Source organism: Sinohyriopsis cumingii, unplaced genomic scaffold (genome assembly GCF_028554795.1).
Source record: "Sinohyriopsis cumingii isolate HCF-2022 unplaced genomic scaffold, ASM2855479v2 utg001050l, whole genome shotgun sequence".
In the NCBI taxonomy this organism is placed as follows: Eukaryota; Metazoa; Mollusca; class Bivalvia; order Unionida; family Unionidae; genus Sinohyriopsis; species Sinohyriopsis cumingii.
The window spans coordinates 683,632-697,587 of record NW_028315955.1 but is presented as its reverse complement, the minus strand read 5'-3'; the positions used below and the strand labels follow the sequence as shown (position 1 = coordinate 697,587).

General features: G+C 34.5%; 1 protein-coding gene across 1 annotated transcript in view; it reads left to right on the top strand.

Annotated features, from left to right (window-relative positions):
- Window positions 1-13,956, top strand: part of LOC149772884 (angiotensin-converting enzyme-like) — a 232,991-nt gene that overhangs the window by 28,412 nt on the left and 190,623 nt on the right. The window lies entirely within an intron of this gene.

Below are 13,956 nucleotides of genomic sequence, written 5' to 3'. Positions count from 1 at the left end.
TAGTTACGATGCACAAGAAGAAACTAAACACTTTCATGATATGCAGTCACTAATGTAGGCCTGTCAATCATTAATTTGTAAACATTAGCACTTTAGTAATATCTACCTTGTGTTTTTTTTAAAGAACTAAAACTTGCATGTATTTTAATCCATTAAATATTCAATATATGAAACATTTTCTTTATAGTATATGAAAGTGGAAGGACATTTTTTTGAATAAATGTAACATTTTTGTTGATCATAGATTTATCCATCTATTTATTTAAACAATTCATATTATTGCACTTATAGAAAACAATAACCTAGATAGAACGTTTCTCCATTTCGTTTTTCGTCATATCTTTTAATTTAGGTGCTTGTCCGATATCCACTGCACTAAAATAAACTTATACTTAGCATAGCTGTTTCCATATTTATGTGTGGAAACAAAGAATGTGTATTCTACAGACCGACTAGACTAGCTAAAATAATACACTCTTAGGAGATCACGCGTCTGATCTAAATACTGGCTTGCGTACCGTTTTGTTGGTTATGTCTGTCAAGATCACAATATGAAGCCGACATTAAGTCCTCGTGTTGTATTTTGTAAAGCTACAGCCAAAAATAGACTATTCATGCATCCTTTCCAGATGAAAACCAGAGTAAGCTTTCAGACTGGTCTTTGAGGGAAGTTTGAATGTTAGTGGCATGGTGATATATATTAATGTTGTGTCCATATTTAGTTTTCCTCGAGTCTGTACAGTTGCAGTATTTCCTAGTGATTCAAACATAAAATTCTTTGAGAAAAAGTTTGACATTCAAATGGTCCTTCTTCATGTTACGTTTGCATAGATGAATTTGAAAATATTCATGAAACTATCCGGATATTTATACTAAACCTCTGTGGAAATAATCTGATCTTTCTTTAGGTTTTATTATTTAAATAGGGCATTGCACATTAATGTGGTATACTATTCGAAACTTCTACATGTCTTTACGATTGAATATAGCATAATGAATGATTTTATATGATATAAATTTGTTTAAAGAAGACAAAATAAAACAGTTCGTTTAGTGGTCTATCAGCGGTTTATAGTTCTACTCAATCCGCAGATCAAAAACCTCTGAAAAGTTTAAATACAAATCTCAAACTGAAGTGATGTAATCGTTGAAGAGTACCGACTGACTACGACTGACGGTATACAGAAATGTTGAATCTTTACCAGTTTTAACAACTGAAAATTATTAAACAATTAGCAAACTGCAACGTCACGTTCATGAATGACATGTATTGGACTGTCAAACGATGGAGCTAACCCTTAAATAATCCACCAGATGACATTTATACTATACGGATCTTTCGAGTATTTGTTTCAGAAATTATGAAAAATGTCTGAAAACCAGTCATAAAATACATGCACACTATCTAACGAAGGCCAACTAAATACATTTTATGAACTATATGGATAAGGTATTTCTCAGTATACATATTTTGCATCTTTCTAATAATTCCTCATATTTTATTTTAACTCTTTTTTTAGACGTGTCAGAGCTCAACACAAATATTTGATGCAACACGATGAAAGCAATTTGAGGCCGTTATGAACAATTGGCATAGCATTGTTCTAATGGCATCTCGATATAATCTAGATGTAACTAGACATTGTTTGTTCTGTTATTCTTCTATTGTTCTGAATATATGTCATTAACCATATTCGCTTAAGCTTACTTTTATTTACAATAAATTACATATTTTTAAAATGTTCATTTGCAACTGTGTTTTTACACCAAGTGTAGTTCTCTACGGAAAGTAGTCATGAAACAAAAATGTAAATAAATCCGTATATAATACATTGCAACACATGAATTATCACAGTATGAAATATTTTACAAAATTTAAACACATCAGGAAAATATTTACATAACCACCAGTATCTTCATATTAAAGGCTCGTCATTCGTTTATGGGCATCGACACATGGAATGCAGACAGTTCCATCAGACTATGAAACTCGAGATACTCACCAGACTACACCGCTCAAGTGCCTTAGTGGTTAGAGCGTCCACCTCGGATGCGGAAGGTAGTGGGTTCTATACCCGGCCGAGTCATACCAAAGACTTACAAAACTAGTACTAACAGCAGCCTCGCTTGGCGCTCAGCGTTAAGAGGTTAGTGTTAAGACTGGTCGGCATTGTGACAGGATAGTGTGACTGGGTGGGATATCATGCAACGTATCTGCGGCATGATGAACCAATGCTAGACATCAATATAAACGGTGACGCTAAATACATTGCAGCGATATGACTGAAAAATCGTTAAATCTACCTTAAAAATCACCCACACACACACACATACATCCACACACACACACACACACACACACACACAAGACTCCAGTTGTTAGCTAAACAAAACTGATCTCGCCCCAAAACTGGCTGGTTCATAATGGAAGACATTTGCTCAAAGGGTAAACAAATAATGTTGTTTTGTCTCAAACACCAGTATGATTCGATACATTTTGAGCGTATTCTTTGAATAGGCACAAAAGCTCTTCCTTCAAATACTTAAAGCAGTTTGGATGACTGTAATAAATATCTGTGCAGAATACGCCACTCTATGAGATGATGTCAACTTTTGAAACCAAGTAAAAATGTATCCAACAGAAACATTTTAATTATAGTTTTGGTCAGTGTGTGTGATTCGTCTGTGTCAATGATTTACATTTATTAGACACAATAGGATGTATACAAATCGAAAAGCCCCAAATATATCCGGACCCATCAGAATGACAAGGCAGTTACTATTCATATAATCAGGACATAAGACGTGAAAATTAACTTCTCCCATCCATAAATTAGAACTGGACACTCTTAAGTTCAAAAGCTAGAATTGTGACATTCTTAGTTTTGAAACTAATCCCACAAAACTGATGTTACTGCATCGAAATAAAAAAAACTTTCAAAGCTAAACACTGTACACTTGGACATTCTACTTGCAATACCTCAAGTAACATGGAAACGGATAATCCTTGCCCAATAGACCATCATTTGGAACTCACAATTATATCACTTCAATATCGTCAAAATAATTGAAATTCAACAGCCCTTGTATTGGTTTAAATTGAAGTTAAATATAAATAAAAGTTAAAATCCAAATAAATAATGAACATGTCTATAATTAAGATCGTGTCTGGAAATCTGAGAATGCAAATTCATGTTAAAAACAAATATTGTCGAAAGGGATTGTTCCAAGTCTCTTAAGAATTAAATGTTTATATCCGTCGAACATTTCATCTCTGCAAGTGTTATAGCTTTTAAACAGAATAGAATGATCGCAAGAAAGAAGTGTTCAACAGTGACTAACATATTTCATGCCAATTGTTCTTCGTATATCACACAAGGAAAACAAGTTCGTCCAGTCATTGAAAAAGACGATGCTCGTTTCCGCTGTATTATTTAATTGTGCTGGAAGAAGATACTCTTCAAATTTCAATTCGAATTTCGCTACATTGATGTATGTTTATTGTATGTTCAGCACCTATCCAGAAATGGGCATTACATTTGATCTATTATAAGCTCCTTATTGGATAAAATTTTCCAATTTTTAAAAGAAATGCTGATTTTCCACTAGTTTTGTAACTGTTTACGATTCGGTCTGTCCTGCGTACCATTTGCATGATTTATGCTTCATTCATCAACGTTTTAACATAATGAAGATTCGTGTGACGCAGAGACAAGTGATTCAAAGTTGGGTTAAAAACAGACACGGACTGAAATTACCTAACAAATACTAACAAATATAAAAACGCACCAGTTTCTGGTCATTTCCTATAGTATTACTTCTATGCATGCGTTGTTTGGGTCATGTTACCTAGCATGAAATACCAATTTATGTCTTAGAAAAGCCTACTGATAAGTATGAGAATAAGCAGCAAGAAAAACAACACAAAAATGATATTTGATTCTCGCATATGTCTGGTCGTTAGTTGATTGGAGAAAAACCACTTGAAGCATCAGCTGGTTTGATAGCCCATCAGTTCGATGGACTGAGATGAGCTCTTCTACCCTCTTGGCGTATTATGTTACCTTCTTTCCTTCTTATAAGTGAACTAGAAAGAGTTCAAGGAAACAAATGAGTGGGCATTTTCTTCCTGTCTGGTTTGACAGATTCTGTCATGGCACTTAGAAAACTGCATATACTGGACTATAAAAATCCGTCAGAATCGGCTCATTTCGTAATACAATCAAAATTCATCCATGAAAGTACCATACATGAAGCATCACTAGAAACATCACGATGGATGTGGTAATCTGAACGACTGCATAATGCTCGATGAATCAAGACGTAGTAGATCGGTTATTAATAAATATTGGGCTCGAATGAACAGCATTGCATTTTAGATAATGAATTTTTAAACAAATAACGATAATGAGAAACTTAAGTGTAGCAGTAGTAGTAGTTTTAATCCCCGACCGACATCAAATCCTACCGCAAACACTAACCCACCTCCTACCGGCGTTATATTCTCTTGGGCCAGCAGGAACTCTTGGCACTCCGTTCTGAAATCTTTATGATAGTCCCCTACCCGCAAACAAAGATAAAATAAATTCTCATTACGGTATGATACACGTGGGCGCGGTACAAAGTAAATCGTAAAGAACGAAGTTTTTCGTGACGAAAAAACATTACTTGTTAAGGTGCCATATCGGAAGAAAAGTTCCACTATATATATATATATATATATATATATATATATATATATATATATATATATATATATATATATATATATAAAGTAAAGAAAGACGGTTATTAACCCTGCAACTAATTGACTGTTGGTTAGACAGGTTGCTGAAAACATCACGTATATTAAAAAATAACCGCTGTGTGCATATATATATATATATATATATATATATATATATATATATATATATGATACTATTGATCAACATAAAAACGTTTTAAATATAGTCTGCAACAATGTCTTTCATAAGTGTCACATGGAAGACTCTGGATGTCAATGACAGTAGTCGAGACTTAGTAGCACATTGTTATACTTAAGAAAAAAACTGATTCCACATTAGACGATTCCATTAAAGCTTTAACGCCTATGTACGTGTTTTATTACCTTCCTTTCTTGGATTTTGTTTGCCACCGAAAAAGTTCTAGCTAATGTTTGAACACCACATCCAAAGACATAACCGCTAAAACTAAACCAAAATGATGTTGAAGGTGATGCGAGTAGTGATAAATACGATTTGTGTACCTCTGTGTGAAGAAGACATTCTTTGTACCCTAATTAATGTTACATACATGTTAAGAGGCGTGTAAAGCCAGTGGGAGACAGAAACAAATTAAAGATTGGAATGATGTACGTGAAAAAGGTTTCTTGTATCAGAAACGTGGAAATAAGAAATAGGTGAAAAAGTGGTATCAGTTTATTAGAAGTCTTACAAATTCATCAAGCGAACAAGCACATTAATAAATAATGATACTGGTCACCAATATCATTTTCCTAACAAGATATATGCAATTTATATTCAAGCAATTGCAAGGGTTACAGTTTGAGCCGAATAACATTTTTAAACGTATGTTTCTCGGTTCATATCGTCTTGTATTTAATAGTTTCTACGGCACGTTTAACACATTAATGGTGTTATCATTCCAAGGAAGCTAGGAAAGATGCCTTTTAAAAGGACACACCGAGGCAGCATGATAAGTCCCTCTTGGACATGTATCGAACGCTCAACCAAAGGATTACAAGTTGAAGATCTACAAAACTAAGCCATCGCCTCAACAGACGATTGTTAACTAGTTCTCCATATGAATCCGACAATTTGTTAAAGGTTTCAATGGCGTATGTTTCCTTTAGCAGCTGGTATGTTATTTTTATATATTAAAAATTTAGCTGTAACAAAAGGATAGTTACCGAATTAGAGTGCAAGCTTGACAAGGCTAAAAGTGATAGGTTAAATGAGCTAATGTAGAAAATATACAACCAGAATCCATACAAGACAATTCACAACCACACAAGGTTTTAATTTAAAGATGTTACTCTTTAAAAGTTTACTGTATTAATCAGAGAAATGTGCTAAGAAGAAGAAAAGTTTTTAACTTGCCATAGTAAAGCGCAAAAAGTCACAAAATATACAATTCAAACATTATTGTAGATGCTAAATTTGTGAAGGTCGTTATTTCAATAGAATTGTAAATTGCGTAACTTCCTTTAATCAATGTATTATATATATATATATATATATATATATATATATATATATATATATATATATATATATATTAGATGCATGTATATATTTTGTCTGAGTATTTCCACTATATATCCAAAATGGAAATCAAATCCGTTCCTCAAAAATTGGCAAATAATTGGTAACTATCGTGTTCTCGAAATTTCATGCAACTGAGCCGACAAGACTCTATGCTCATCCCAAAACTAAGATGGAACTAGGACAAAGAAAAGGACACGAAATACACGATAATTCTTTCGCTAAGCCAACTAATTATAACATATCTATCAGTGCTAAACAATTTGTCAATGCAAGATGGATGCTAGAGATTTCAGTACAAAGTAACACCTATAAACCAAAATAGACGAACGACATTTTTTCTCTGTTCACCCATAATAATTTACGAGCGTGATAGTGTGAAAATAATTCATATTAAAGGATATCAGTATATTAAAACGGGGGAAAATCCGCTTGCTTTTTCACAGCAAGAGCCCTTACTTCGACCACGTGTCATCCTTTTTGGGGAATGATGGCATAACCGTGTGTGTTATCACGTTGTCTGTGCACGTATGTCTTAGAGATTATCAGCACATCATGAGATCTTGACATGAGGTTCCTTTATTTGCAGTAATTGTTCCATTCTTGCTTGAAACAATGTTTAACTCCGTATCATGTTGATATATTAGTAAAATTATATGTACGCCTTTCAGTAATATACTTAAGTAACCAAACATATAATGTGGAATCCAAGTAAAGCAGGGCCAGTAATGCTTGAGATCGCAAAAACACAAAAGTGAGCGCCGATGGTCGCAAATTAACTTAAAGTGTTGCTTTTTGTACTTGTTTAAAAAATTTAGGACTGTGCTTAACTTACCCAGAAGTTACTATTGAAGCTTCAGCATTTTTCAAACCAATTTCTTTGCCGATCTTTTATTATGCATATATTCTCGGATAATTCACATTTTAACCGGTATACTACGCACTTTTGTGAAGGAACTTTCATAGGCTGAGCATATAACGTGAAACGTATTCGTATTTTCCGTTGTTTTCAAAATGCTCGATCTGATAGGCATATGTGTACAAATATATTTAACATCAGTGTGAAAAAGCCATTATGCCTATTCATTTGCTGGTATGTTTTGAATAAATATTAAGCCTATGTCCACGTGGGTTCAAGTCTCACATTGGCCACCGTTGATATAAGAATGCTTTCCAGTAGCTTTCCGTGTGACGTTGATTATTTCGTGGCTTTTTTGACTTCCTCCAACACATACGTTGACCGATGATTATATCATAATAAACGATGAAGAATGGCCTTAAACCCACAAAATCGCTTTCTGAAAAATTTACAGAATTAGGTACTTTTTATCAGAAAACTTCACTTGAGCAATTGCAACTGAACGCTAGTCACCTATATGACACAGTGTTAACAGAGCTGAGTAATGTATTAATAATGATAATCTTTTTTTATCAAACTTTCAAATGTGTGCACTGTGTGCAAATTATAAAACAGTGGCGTTTGCTATAACCGTTTCGCAACTCAAAGTTTTCCAAGATCTTAACGTCAGGCTTACAAATGTCAGCTATGTATGTCAGCCAGTAATAAAATGCATACAGATATTTCAATGTACTGTCATGCTGACACTCACAAAACAGAACAGCAGAGGAGAGTGATCTTCAGTCTTAGTTGTGAAGACAAATACACGCAGAAATATAGTTTTATGGGAATGACTGAGTAGTGTCTCGGTATCTGAGTGATCTGGCAAGCCCTGGTGTAAGCCGTGGGCATTTGTCATGGATCGTAGTTTAACAATATTCAGGCCGAATCCACCTCCCAAGCCTGGTTGTGCATCAAACACAGTCTAGTATTTTGAGCAAAATCTGCCTACTGAGATAGAGTGTCGAAAATTATATCCATCAGCATCCAACTTGCAGTACTTCGTCTCTGTGATGATGCGTTCTACTCGCTGATGCTTATGATGATGCAGATGATGTCGCTGTTGCAGTTAGAGGTATAACTCCCTCACATAGTCTTCTTACCCAGATTATACTGGACCCATATCCATTTTGATGGTGTGTGAGACTTCTCTCTCGCTTCCTTCGGTCCCTCTTCCTGTCCTCCTTAGCTTTCTCTTCATCTATCATTTCTCCAATAAGTTGTTTAGCTGGATTGAAGGCGATCAGAACTCTCTTAAGTTGTCTCAGATACTGGTCGACTGAGAGTACTTCAGTGCGGCCCAAAAGGTGCTCAACCTTTTCATCAATCACATTCTTTGCTCACTCAGCGGTGGTAGCTTGCTCTTGAGGAATTCAATATGTAAGGAAATATTGATTAATTAAGATTGCGTTATAGTCGTTTTCAACTATTCGGCCATGTACGAAACGTTAACTAACCCAAGCAAAAAGTACACCTTACATAATTAAAACAAATTTCATGCAAAATTACAAAAGGTTATATCTGGCTTATCTACGTATCGTGCCCATTGTGTGTCAGCCACAGTAATGCAATAATTGTTTCAAGGGAAAAAATGTACTTATTTCAATCAAATTTAGATTTAGCGTAAAGGCGTACCAAATGTGTCCCAAAAGTGTAAATCAGCAAACAGTACGAGTTGCCCTTTAATAATATAGTGATCTTAATTATATTCCAACTTCAAGCTTAAAATTACAGTTTTGTTTTAAATGGTAGGTCGAAAAAGTTAACTAAACGTGTGTCTGTGTTATAAGCGAAAGTGTTGTTTTTAAGAAAAATTAGAAACCCTATACAGTCAGCCTTTTCAAAACAGCTGCTCCTGGTGGTTTTGCTCAATGATGGTGGATGTTTGTACAATGTTAGAAACATCCTTTCTCGAGGGTTCTTTGCCAGGCTTGCTATTCAGTCCCAACAAGCATTGTGTCGTCTTCTTCATGTTGGCTATTTGTACCTGAAATCACGTCATCATCTCGGGCAACATGACCTGCCAAGTTGACTATCAAACTCTGATTGAGAAGTAGATGCACTTTACTGCACCGGCATAATATGTAGAGTCAATACCGGTTGTCTCCTCTTCCATATTGACAACTCGGATCGCTGTTACGCCAGTGTTCATTCCTGGGTTGCTAGCAATAGCCTGTGCAAATATAAAACGTACTGATCGAGATCAAAATATAGTTCGGCCGTCTCCAACTTGTTAAATGTACGCACGGTGTACTATTGAATTAGTTTTGTCTGTTCAAGACCAAGGTAGAAAAGAGCATGGACGGCTGCAACAAGCGGCTCCAGGATCATGAATTGAAACGCTATTTATAGTCTCGTAGTCAAATTATACCATTTATTTACATCGTGCCATTCCTGTCACGCAGATTATGTGTTACAAACATATTTTAATTGAAATAGTTGTGTCAAGTTATAATATAATTATTTTATTCAAATTTAGAATTTATTGTACAGAGTGTACATAAGACTACAAAACGTTTATATCAATACGAAGTACAAGATACCCTTCAATAATTTAGTAACCTTACTTGTTTGTCCACGTTTATGCTGTAATTATAGTTTTGGTTTTAATGGTCGAATAGATCAAATTTGCGATTATATGGAGTTGTATGTGAAAGTAGTTTTGGAAACAAAATTGAAAACCAGAGAGTCAATCATTTTCAGAGCAGCCAGTACCCGGTGATTTCTTCTGTAATGGTGAAGAGTAGGGAACAGGTTTGGAATGAACGAATGTATGGCTGCAATTAACTGAAATGTTATGTAAGTCTTAAAGCATGATTTGGTCCAGGCTATTCAATCACATATGATATATTATGTCTTCAGGCTTCTACCGATATTTTTTTAAAATTTAAAGATCAAATTATTTTGTAATTTTATTCATCTCATTTTATTCGAATATGTTTGCAAGATACATCTGTTGATGAAACTATTACACAAAAATAATGATGGGAATATATATATATATATATATATATATATATATATATATATATATATATATATATATATATATATATATATATATATATATATATATATATATATATATATATATATATATAAAAATATATATATAAATATATATATATATATATATATATATATATATATATATATATATATATATATATATATATATATATATATATATATATTCTTGTCTCCGATATGACAGGTTGCAATCGTCTTTCTTCTTTCAGTGAGGTAAGGATGTGAGGCAAGATGAAAATCTTTCGCCATATTCATTTATAATGTATCTAAATGACTTATAAAACTAAGTTACAAAATGATTACAATAAGATAGTATTACATTTTTCTGATCACTCTACATCTTATGTAAGTCGAATTATCATACTGCTTCATGGTGAAGATCTTTTTAATTTTTATATTAACAAGAAATCTTGTTATCTTTTATACTGACGAGAAATCTTACCAACATGATTTATTTTTGTTTTACGATTATCAGAGCTCTCTGTCTCTCTCTGTCCCTCTGTCTCTCTCGCTCTCTCTCTCACACACACACACACGCACACACCCACATCGAGTGCAGGAATGTAATCAAGAAACTTGGATGAAACCATGCGTATGCGTTGATACGAAATAAGGCAGAAAGTAAACATACCCTTGAGAAAAACAATTATACCAGCTGATTATATGTTCAACATTTAATTGTTAATGATTATGTTTTTTTTATTCAATAATTATTTTCGTTTAAATACTTGTATAACCAACTTGTGCCTATAAAAAGAAACCCAAAAATTGTATTGGTCTTTTTATTTTTTGATACTACTCCACATTATAAACAAAAGTGACTTAAACATGTAATGCTTTGGCTTTAAGACATCAATGAATGGGTACAGAAATCAACATGTATAACAAAGCTGATTGATATATTCATTGATTCCGGACAGTTTAGACGATGGAGAACGTTCGTGAATATTAGGATTTGACCTTAGGCAGACCAAATCTAAAACATAGCAGTTTGCCATGATACCTTCTTTCGTACATTGTAAACTATTTATAGAAAGTCATGTGGCAGTGGAACTAAGTCTTGCGAAAATGAAAATGTGTCCAATGCCCCATATTTAACGGTTACCTGCCTTCTGAAACGTGAGGTGTTTCCTAACCAGACAGTGGCTTCACCCGGCCTTGTGTGGTCACCTGAGCGTATCAGCAGTGACAGATCCAGTTATGCAAATTGAATACATTATTTTTTGGATGAGCTAGATATTGTTTAGATAAAGGCATATCATATAAATCGACTTTTTCATCTTGACACACCTAAGTCCACATTCATAATGAAGTATGACAGGTATATTTTATTGTCATCGACTTTTATTATATCGTTCACATGTAATTGAAAATGATTTATAATAGATTTTCCTAGTTTTTCAATATTAATAGGATGATTTTTTAATTTTTGTTAAATATTTTGAATTAAATCTGCCTCCGATCAAGAGGGGGCCCCGAGTGGCCGAGTGGTCTAAAGCGGTCTCCTTTACGGATCACTGCCATCTCACCTCTGTCTGCATGGGTTCGAGTCTCAGATTCGGTCAATGTGGGTATGTGAGAAAACTTGCCAGTAGCTTCTCGTGGGTCGGTGGTTCTTTCCGGGATTTTCCCGGGTTCTTCCTCCACCATTGATACTGGCTGCCATGTATATCGCGTGCTGAAAAATGGCGTTAAACACCACCACCACAACAACAACCTACGATCAAGAATAAAAATAATCTTTCAGAAGAGATATACTGCAATACCCCTCATGGTTTATATGGACTCTGATAACAAATATTTTTTGCTATGTAATCTCTACACTTGTTTTACATTACTAAAATTGTTACCGTTCGATCCTAATAAGTCACATTTTACTCTAAAGTACCCAACAAGGTGAAGTCACTGTGAAGTTCTTGTCATAGGTTATCTTGCAGTTTGCAGAGGCTGGACTGTGCAATGGGTCACAGATGTAACTTCCAAATTAGCGTCAGTGCCTCATTACTCACTGCGTACGTAGACCAAAATGCACACATACAGCCACAACATGATGATGATATTATATAGAATGAACAATTACCGTTACATCAATGCGAAAAAAGCTTTAATTTAATTGTTATATCACCACAAAATGAGATAATTTATGTGACAACTCTAACAGCTGAGTCACCACAGCTAGCGGGTCTGTGTGTTTGCGACAAACGTTAAAGTGGAGGGAGTAGAGGCATCGAAGTGGTTTAGTTACATCTTTTTAACTGTTCCAAAATAGTGAAAGAGTATGTTTAAAAGTGGAAATATATCTAACATAAAACGGAAAGAAGAGGCGTTTCGGAATTAATGATGATGCGTGGTAAAATCGAAATAAGTGCATGTGGGTTGGGTACGCTTTCATGTATGTTTTGAAGAAGAAAACTCGAGAGAAGGTCTCCCAGTGTTATTAAAATTCTTGTGATTAGAGGGACGTTATTTTGGATATGCATGGCTAAACAAACTAATTTAACACCACGTACCTGTTGAAGGTCAACCGCGCGTGAAGCATCGTGGCCTAAGGGTAATTTAGACTATACATCTCACTAACTTGCAATAATTAATAGAGAGATTAGATTTACTATACGTTTCCTTGGGGCTATTCGGATAAGATTAATTTGTTTATCCTTTGTCAGTTCAATCTTTAGTGGGTGGAGATGGGGGTGGTAAGGGGTATATGGCATACAAGGATAACTATGTCACGGCTGTGTACTAACTGAGGGAAATAGCTTACGGAAAAGAACAGATTAACTCATTAATTGCGGCAAATCTCTCTGATCATGGGTGGGTGGCACACGTGAACACAACGGAAACTGATTAAATTTAAGTGATATTGCCAAAAATAACCCTTAAAATGTCAGTGTTGTACCCAATATCAACAAATTAATAGTTCACGTATAATAATTGGAGTGAACATGACTGTAGCGATGTTTTGATAAATAGGTATAATACAAAGTTGAAAGAGGTAAACAACACTTTACATATACAGTTTTAAGACTGATGATACGAGTGTACAATAACAAATTTCATGGCGTCTACAGCAGTACTATAAATAAAAGAAAAACACTTCATTGTAGAACATAGGGTAAATCGGAATCTACACCTGGATGAGTAGAATTTATAAAATAGTAAACGTGACAAATTTTGAGACATAATGGTGAAATAGTATGCAATTATACGCACAAAATTATGTACCATTGTCCACAGTAGAATGAAGAGACTAGAAATCTTACTTTTCATCGCGAAAAAAAGAACAATTAATAAATCAATGTACCGGTCTCCAGTATCAGTTTCTCTACTAAAATCCATACAATTCTGAATCACGCGATATTCAAGGGCTAGGGTGTGTGTTCATTTTTAAAATGCTTTTTTTTTGTTGTTGTTGGTTCTTGTTGTTTTTGTTTTGTTTGTTTTTACGGCACTTTTAACACATTATCATGCCAATGAAAGGGAGATAGGTGCCTTATCTAAGGATCTAGGCAGCTGACAGGAATTGGCCTGGACAAGAATCGAATGTTCGTCCCTAAGATTGCAAGTCCGACGATCCCGACTAAGGGATGATGTAGGAGTTCGTTGTAATGTGATCAAATTCTTTCAACTTTTCAAACATGCACGCAAAGATACCTTTTAGACGGATACGTACGAGTTGTGAGCGGTAAGAAATGACGACTTTCCAGGGTCCATTTGTGGCCGGTAAATAATGACGCTTTACCAGGGTCGAATAATACATTATTA